Here is a 9,207-nt window from a genome sequence, read left to right as displayed (position 1 = left end):
GAATTGTCTTTATTTGATTTGTTGTTTACTTTTGCATCAACTTTTAATGTCATCATTTGTTTATCTCTCGAATTTCCAGAGTCACCTTGACCATTCTTAATCAGAGGGAAGGAGAACTTCTAACAATCTATTGCAAGTCGAAGGCCAATGATTTAGGTAATAAGGTTGTTGCATCATGCAAAATTTTCAACGGCACCACCTTTATTTATTTATATATATATATATATATATATATATATATATATGTATACATATTTATATAATTGATAGCTTTTAAAATATAATATACAACCGAAAAACGTCATTATCGATATTCAACTTCTATGGCGATTTATAAAAATATAATTATAGTTTGAATGTTAAATTAGAAGTTTAATACATTCAAAAAGCCCATAATTATTTAATGCTTAATGGTTTATACAACCTCATATAGTCTGAGTTATTATTTTTTAATTTCTTTTAGTAAAAAAAATGAGTGGAAAGTTAAAAAAAAATTTTACCTCTTATTCCATGATTTTGTAACTTAATTTGTACTCATCTAACATAAATTTCTAATACAAGGAGCATATCCTTCCGTTCAAACAAGAATACTGTAACGACCCTAGATTTCTGCTTACCTAGAGTCACTATCATAAAATATAGATTTCGTCTTAAAACACTGCAATAGAGTTACGTGTTCGAAAACATCTTTAAAACGACAAAACAAAATATTAAATGAAATAACTTAACACTATAATTAAAAACACTCTATTATAACCTAACTCTAAGAAAATAAATACAACTACCTTTTGCATGTTTCATGGTCTCGAATGGCTATGTAGTCGTTAGTCGTACAGAGGTGCGTTGCCTTTACCTGAAATAGCAGTAGCACATGACTTGAGTACTAAAAGAAATACTCGGTATGTGGCCCCCACTATTGCGGTTAGATGCAAACACATACAATCATGTGTAGGACCTATCGTATAATTCTATATTCCTTAGGTGTTCATACTAAACGAGTTACTGGGATGTGTATTTACTGTTGTACAAACGGTCCACACGTGCGAGTATGAACCCACCAGTCGGTTCGCACACCTCCGGGCCCCTTTCATGGTCACGCGAGCATTCTTTAGAGTGGTTGATGTCGAACACCAGCTAGGAATAGCGACCGTCGTAGCATTATGATAAACATGATGATCATTTTTCTGCCTCGTAGTGTACGTGTCTCTATCATCGTAAAATAGGGGTATTCCTGGATGCATGAATGCACAATGATGCATGAGATCCCAACATTTTTATTCATTATCATGTAAGACAACGCATTCCATTTTTCCTTCATATCATAATCTTTATCATAGTTTCCTTACATAAATTGCGGTTGTGCATTATGTCCACACATTTTTGTCGTATATCATTCATATCATGCATTGTGTAATATCATGTCATATCATACATACATCATATCGTCTGCATATCATGTACTATATCGCCAAACGTGTTATACAATAACATTTATCATATCATCAGTACGTCATCATATCACGTGTCATAACATTCACGTATCATCTCATAGTCACGGTGTATCACGAACATATCATGGACTTATCATCTCGTAAGCATATCACAGTCATATTGTTTTGTAAACACAGCACAGTCATATCGTTACATAAACATAACCTAGTCATATTCTTTCATAAACATATCATGGTCATATAATTTCATAAACGTATCATAGTCATGTCATTTCATAGACACAGTCTTATCATATCATTTCATAAATATATCATCGTCATCTCATTTCATAAACACATCTTAGTCATACTATTTCATACACATATCCTAGTCATATCGTTTCATAAACATATCATAGTCATGTCATTTTCTAAATGTATCCTAGTCTTATCGTTTCATAAACATATTCTAGCCATATTGTTTCATAAACATATCCTAGTCATGTCGTTTCCTAAACGTATCCTAGTCATATCGTTTCATAAACATATTCCAGTCATATCATTTCATAAAGATATCTTAGTCATATCGTTTCATACAGACACCATAGTCACATTGTTCCATAAACATTTCACACGTATCAAGCATATATCACGTATAGAACCATGAGGCACATGTCATGGTACGAACACCAACTTTTAACCAAACCGTTATTAAGGTCACTTACTTGGTTTGCATTAGTAGGTGGTATCCTTACACTCGAGTACAATTGACTATGTGAATTTTAGATCCCGACCTTAAGGAAAGTGCTACATATTAATTTATGCCATATTACTCGTTTCAAAACTACCAAATAATCTCTTTTTTTACAACTATTGTAGGTTACCACTACTCTAAAAGTGTTGAGATTGAGTTATATCGAGGTTGAAAATGAAAATTGTTGTCATTTGTTAATCAAAAGTGAAAATAAAAACTCGTACAATTATGCTATAATTTTACTTATGAACATTCCTTGGAATACCATATTCACAATTGAGTCCTTACTTAATAGTCAATTATTATTATTCTCCCCAAAGAAAGAAATTCATGCGTTGTTCTTAAGAGCCTCAACACTGTCTCAATTTTCCTCTATTTCATCAAAGTAGTCCTATCGAGCATTTCCAGCCAACATTAGGGCAACCAACAAGAAGAGGGATGAATCAAGGGATAGAAATGCACCCCCACCCCGAAGACCAGTCATAGCGGTCGGGCATGCTGTCTCAAGATTGGGATGGACGTTGCGAGTCAAGTGAATTTGCTCGGTGACCGTAGGCCATACGAGCAAAGTTATAGCCAATCCAATAGTGAACCTGCAAACGTAGAGGTAGATTGATTGATAACGTTTCCAAATCACTTTTTAGGTAACAGTTAAGAGTAAAGGATGTGATTTGGAAAGAGAAGTTACAGGGCAATGTTGAAGAAACTAGAGAAAATTGTGCTCTTAAAAAAGGCACCTCGGGGAACGGATTTTTTTCGTTGGTAAGGATAGAACAAAGAGAAGTATTCTGCAATTGAAGAAGCAAGAAAAAATGCAAGGGAAAGATATCCGAAGGCCACAGTTGGGTCCTTTGGATACTGACAGATAACAGTGCCTTTGCCTAGGATGGGAGTTCCAGATGCAGTCTGCCCATAAGCAATCACAACAAGAAAGGATAGTGACCATGAATGAGGGAGCTTGGAAAATTATATGATATTGCATTGGAAAGGATAGTGACCATGAACGAGGGAGCTTGGAAAATTATATGATATTGCATTGGAAAGGATAGTGACCATCAATGAGGGAGCTTGGAAAATTATATGATATTGCATTGGTTGGGAGGTTCTCATCTTATTGTAATTGTTTCAAATCAACAAATATCTACCCAATAAGAATCAAACAATTTGCGTTAATGAAAAAAGTGAGTAATTGAAGGGTTGATAAGAAGATTGTATTATGAAGAGCAAGAGTGCTCAATATACAGAGAGAATACAAAAAGATATTTAGAAAATCTACTTAAAAATCTGCTGAAAATCGGGTAACAAACATGTAAACAAATAAAAAACTAAATCAACTCCTAGCTATAAGGAGATTTAATAAGACACTAATTGACAGCAATCTAAACAAACCACGTGATCTTTAACCCTCCTTGTTTAGATGTTGTGAACTCCAAGCTTTTTCCTGAACACCATCTATCTTACTCCGATGATTTTTTTTTTAGAGGTCGATCAACCAACTCCCTGGTTCTGTTTTTCTCGATCATCGAAAGCTCCTCCTCTGATAGGTGCATCATCAACCAAAGCATCTTGTCGTTCATCTTCAGACTCTTCTTGTCGTTCATCTTCATACTATTATAGTCGTTCATCTTCAGACTCTTCCCGTTACACTAATGATGGTACGGACGCGTACATTCGATATTATGTTCGCTATGATATCATGCAGGCCCTCCTTGTTTCCGTGTGTCCGATATTGTCTGTCATACGTATCCGACCAAGCTAGGCCCAGGGAGTTCGCATGCGTGCTCGCCTGGTGGGCCCACAGTCACGCACGTTGGCCATGCGTGGGAAAGTACCATGCATCCACCCAGCCCGGGCAAAGCAAGGGCCTAAGGCCATGGGAAGGAATGGAAGACAGGCCCCTCTCTCGTTTTCTTTCTTTTGACACTTGTTCTTATGTATGTGTATTGTATGCGATCCCATGCATCCTAATGTGTGATTATATGCTTAACCCAAACAGTGGGGCGACTTATTGGGCATTTTATATAATACTCAAGCCACGTGCTACCCATATTTTCAGGTAAGGGAAACGCCCCCATGTACGGCTGACGGTGAACGCTGCGAAGGCCATGGAAGTCTTAAGGAGGGTTTGTAGTGTCGTAGGCGTCTTGTTTGGACTCTCTCGGATGATAGTTATTGCAATTATTTCTTCTAGTTATCTATTGATTATTTCTAGGTTAGGCTGTCGTTGTTGTTTTCCCCCAAGTATGAACTACTTATAATAATGAACGTATTGTCATTATTGAGACTGTCTTACATAAACTCTCGTTCTTTCGTTATACAAGTACAAGGTAACGTTGCTAATGAGGTTAGAGAAAATTAGGGGCGTTACACTCACTGACATCAATATAAACAAACATGTGATCTTTAACAATTTATGAACATAAGCTTACCTTCTTGTTCTCAGCTACGACTCCTAATATAAACAATATCACATCTAAAGTTGAGACAGTAAGAGACAGGATCTTGACAGACACGACCATTGATCCCAAGATAAATGTTACAAAAGAGTTTTTAGAAAAATGGGCAAGAGAACGGGAAGACTATGGAATGAAATTAGTGAATGCTTGATATGTATAATGCTCACTATGGTCCTATGCATATCTTAGAATCATGAATTAGGAATTAAAATATGGAATTAAATAGTTTTTCTTTTGTTGGGTTGTTTTTTTTGTTTTTTTTTGTACTTTAATTAGGAATTATGTCTATTTCCTCTAAAATTAATTTCCCTATTATACTTTTACATTTTTAATTCAAAATGAATGAGTTGCAATCATTTATTTTTTAATTTAAAAAATAGCACTCTTCCATTTTTATTATAAACAATGTAACACTAGTAAAAAAAATAATAAAAAAGAATTAATTAATAATAACTAATTCCTTCCCTTGCCAACTCTCACACAACTCCGGCCCTAGAATACTCAACAAACTACTTATCACAAAACCATATACAAAAAGAAAAGAAAGAATTAGAAATAGAAACAAATAGGTTGGTTTATTTATATATTTTTTGGTTATTACCAATAACTCTTTTCTTCCCTTAGACTCTTTTTCAACCATAAAAAGTGAAACAAATCAAGCAGAGACGTGTTCATACCCATCTCTTTTCCTCTTCCATTTCAAGAATATGAGTTTATTTTCAACACTTGCACTTTCTCTCTTAATTTCTTTGTTCTTTGCTAACCAATTCACTACCATGGAAGGATCATTCATCCAAAACCCAAAAATTATGGTCAAGATAACAAATGCTCTAAAATCTAAAAATCAGCTCACTCTTCACTGCAAATCTGGCAATGATGACTTGGGAGTCCACAAGCTGACACCTTGGGCTAGCTACGACTTCAATTTTCGTCCAAACTTATGGGGCACGACATTGTTTTACTGTACCTTTCAATGGCTTGGCTCGTTTCATTACTTCAATGTCTACATAGATAAGAGAGATAGAGATAATTGTGAAAGTAGTCTATGTTCGTGGAATATTAGTGAGAGAAATGTCTGTATGTTCAACTATAAAACCGATAATTATGATATTTGCTACAATTGGCCAGGTAAAACATCCATCTATCCATAAATTTCAAAGTTTGATTTTAATATTGAAATAAATAAATGTTTTTGATATGTTGTTTCCGTGGGATTTTTTTTTTTTTTTTTAAAGCTTGATATGATTAGTAGGAGTGAAATATAGACGATGTTAATTACCTATCGACATAAATTATAATATGAAACTTTGTGAACTTATTCTGGTCATGATTGATAATCAAAACAACTATATGAGATTGCGATATTGGATTAGAAGGATTTTGACGTAGGGTAAAGCTTGGAACCTAAAGCAAGTTAGGACGAAAGAAACACCTAAGGGAAACACCTCAAGACTCAAGACACTTCTACCACCCTCTAAGAAATTCATTATGAATCTATGACCTTCTAGAACAACTCATGCTTGTTATTACGATAGATTCATATGTTTACGAATGCATGCTACAACTTATGCCTCAAGGAATTATGAACATTAGAAACTTACAAGATTGAGAACCAAGAACAATACCATACAAGTTATACAACTACCAAAGCAAGAAGAATGGTAGGTACCACTGAAGGATAAGGGACAAAGGTCCTAAAACTCAAAAACTCAAGAAAAAGTCCTAAGTCCTCCCATGGTACAACATGTTCTTGACTCAAAATACGCGGTAGGTATTGATGTTGTAACATAGGGCAAGCACTGGGTGTTGGATTTCAAACTACGCTTCTTGGAACGCATGAAGCCTTGAGCGTAGGTATTCAGACTATGCTTCTTGGAACGCCTGAAGCCGCTTAGAATACGCTGGGTGCAAGATTTCAGACTACGCTTCTTGGAACGCATGTAGCCTTGAGCGTAGGTATTCAGACTATGCCGCTTGGAGCGCATGAAGCCTTGGGCATAGGTATTCAAACTGTATCATAGGGCAAGCCCTTGATGCAGAATTAGAATACATTGTTTGTTACATAAGTAGCCTTCCTTGGATGTAGGTTTTCAGACTATGTTACTTGAAATGCATGAAGCTCTGGAGATAGGTTTTCAGAGCTTGTCGAAGGGCAAGCCCTGAGGCGTGGGTAAAGACTGTGTCAGTTGGAACGCATGAAGCCTTGGACACAGGATATCAGGTTCATGTCTAATACCGTAAATCTTCAGGGCAGAGTGTAGGAGAAAGAACCAAGAACCGAACAAGAACTTAGAAAGTACCAAGGACGAGAGAAAGATCATGGACTAGAACATGGATCAAGAACCAAGAACCAAGAACCAAGAACCATAGTACTAAATCCCTTAAAAGATAACAACGGTTTTAGAATCCAAGGACCAAGATCGTTAGGAAATATCATGATAAGAACTTATTAAGATATAATATTTGGAGAATATATTATAACAATTAGTTATGGAATATATCTTAGATATTCGTAATTCGTTAATATTTTTTCCTTTATGATTTGCTTAGTAGTATATTTTATTTTATTCTCAAGATTTAGTTAGTTTATATTTTTCCTTCTTTTTAGGTATTAGTTGGTAGCTTGTATCCTATTTAAACGTTGTGAATATTAATGAAGATTGCTCTTTCGATCCCAATTCTATTTCTCATTCTTAACATTGTATCAAGGAACCGATCTTGGTGTTCTTAAATATCATAACTTTCTTTATGGTGGAATCAGCCAAATCGAGCTTCAAAATTTCGGATGTTGACTTAACACATCATTATTATAATGATCACTCAGATCATCCATTATATTCTCTTGTTCCAATCAAATTAAATGGAACAAATTATCAATCCTGGTGTCAGTTAGTTCTACATGATCTTATTGCCAAAAGGAAAATTGGCTTCATTGATGGCACTATTGAAGAACCGTCTCAAGATGCAAATTCAACCGAATTTGAACTCTGGAATCAATTCAACAGTATAATAATATCTTTGTTAACTCATTCAGTTGAAGCAGATATCGCTGATGGAATTATTCTCACAAAAGAATGCTCCAGCAATTTTTCAGATACAAATGTCGATAACAATGATGTCATAGGGAACCATGGCACTGTCAGCATATTTCACCAAGCTCAAAGCACTCTGGGATGAATTGGAAGCGTATCGCATGTTGAACATAACTCTCTGTGGGAAACACTTGCACTCTTTATTAAGACCAATCGAGAAGAGAATACAAGACACTTTGTAGAATGCTACTACTTTATAATGCTTGGAATTTCTTGGGATGAAAAACTAGGTAGGGTCGAGGGGTATTTATACTAGTCCCTAGGCAATCTAGACCTAACAAATGTAAATCTTTTTCCTAAAATATCGAGATGTCTCTCCTAAAACATCTAGTATATTTCCTAAAATCTCTACAAAAATACATAGGCAATGGGCTAGTACAATTATTGGGCTTGACTCTATCGGGCCAGTGATAATATTTTAACACTCCCCCTCAGCACTAGTTCTCAATCGCCGCACCATGTCAAGCTGACAGAGAAAACTCTCGTGTTTGCCCGTATTCGACTCTTTTGTAAACAAGTCTGCCACTTAGTCATCTGTCTTGATCTGCTGCATCTCGATTTCTTCCTTTAGAACCTTCTCTCGAATGAAATGGTACTGCACCTCCACATGCTTTGTTCTAGCAATTTTCTGCTAGGCGAATCGCAGATTGGTTGTCGCAATGAAGTGATATTGGATACTCAATTTTCTGGTGCAAATCTTCCATCAAGAGTTTCAACCATGTACTTTCCTGAGCTGCTCCAGCCGATGCTCTATACTTTGCTTCTATAATTGATAAATGATACTGTTGGTTGTCTCTTGCTACACCAAGAAATTGTTCCCAAACCAAACTTGAACACATACCTAGTGGTTGACCTCCGAGTATCGTGGTCTCCCTCATAGTCAGCATCACAGTATCCAACTAGCTTGCAGTCTTTGCTTCTTTTGTACAAAAGACCATAGTCGATTGTACCTTTGACATATCTCAAGATCCATCGAGTTGCATCTAAATGAGGCTTCTTTGGACTTTGCATGTACCGACTCATAACCCCAACTGCATAAGAAATATAAGGCCGAGTTAAAGTTAGGTACAGTGCTATGCACTCTACATAGTACACCATTTTAACTGCTGTTTATCTTATAAATAGAACACCATCACCATTGTTATCGAAATAGACACCAATTGAAGCACTCTACAAACGACCACCTACATTTCACCATCTTAAAGGCAAAAATTTGAACCTCGGGCGATTCCTTGTGTTTTCGTAGGATATCCTTGTGGTCACAAAGGTTACAAGTTGTGTGACATGCAATCTAAAAAAAAAAAAAATTATCAGTCGTGATGTTAAATTTTGTGACGATGATTTTCCTTTTTCATCAGCTTCATAAACTTTGACATTAGCTCCTTCAACTCCCATTTTACCACTTCAAGATTCATACTACTCAAACATCCATTCTAGCCCTCCCCCACTTTCTATTCCTTCACCTACTACTTCGT

General features: G+C 35.8%; 1 pseudogene; it reads right to left on the bottom strand.

Annotated features, from left to right (window-relative positions):
* Positions 1–2,512: 2,512 nt before the first annotated feature.
* Positions 2,513–4,703, bottom strand: LOC147792282 (uncharacterized; annotated as a pseudogene).
* Positions 4,704–9,207: the final 4,504 nt, after the last annotated feature.

The sequence above is a fragment of the Cucurbita pepo genome, chromosome 6 (assembly GCF_057944985.1).
Source record: "Cucurbita pepo subsp. pepo isolate OVF chromosome 6, ASM5794498v1, whole genome shotgun sequence".
Taxonomy (NCBI): Eukaryota; Viridiplantae; Streptophyta; class Magnoliopsida; order Cucurbitales; family Cucurbitaceae; genus Cucurbita; species Cucurbita pepo.
The sequence above is the reverse complement of the archived record's forward strand: the minus strand, read 5'-3'. Positions and strand labels throughout refer to the sequence as shown.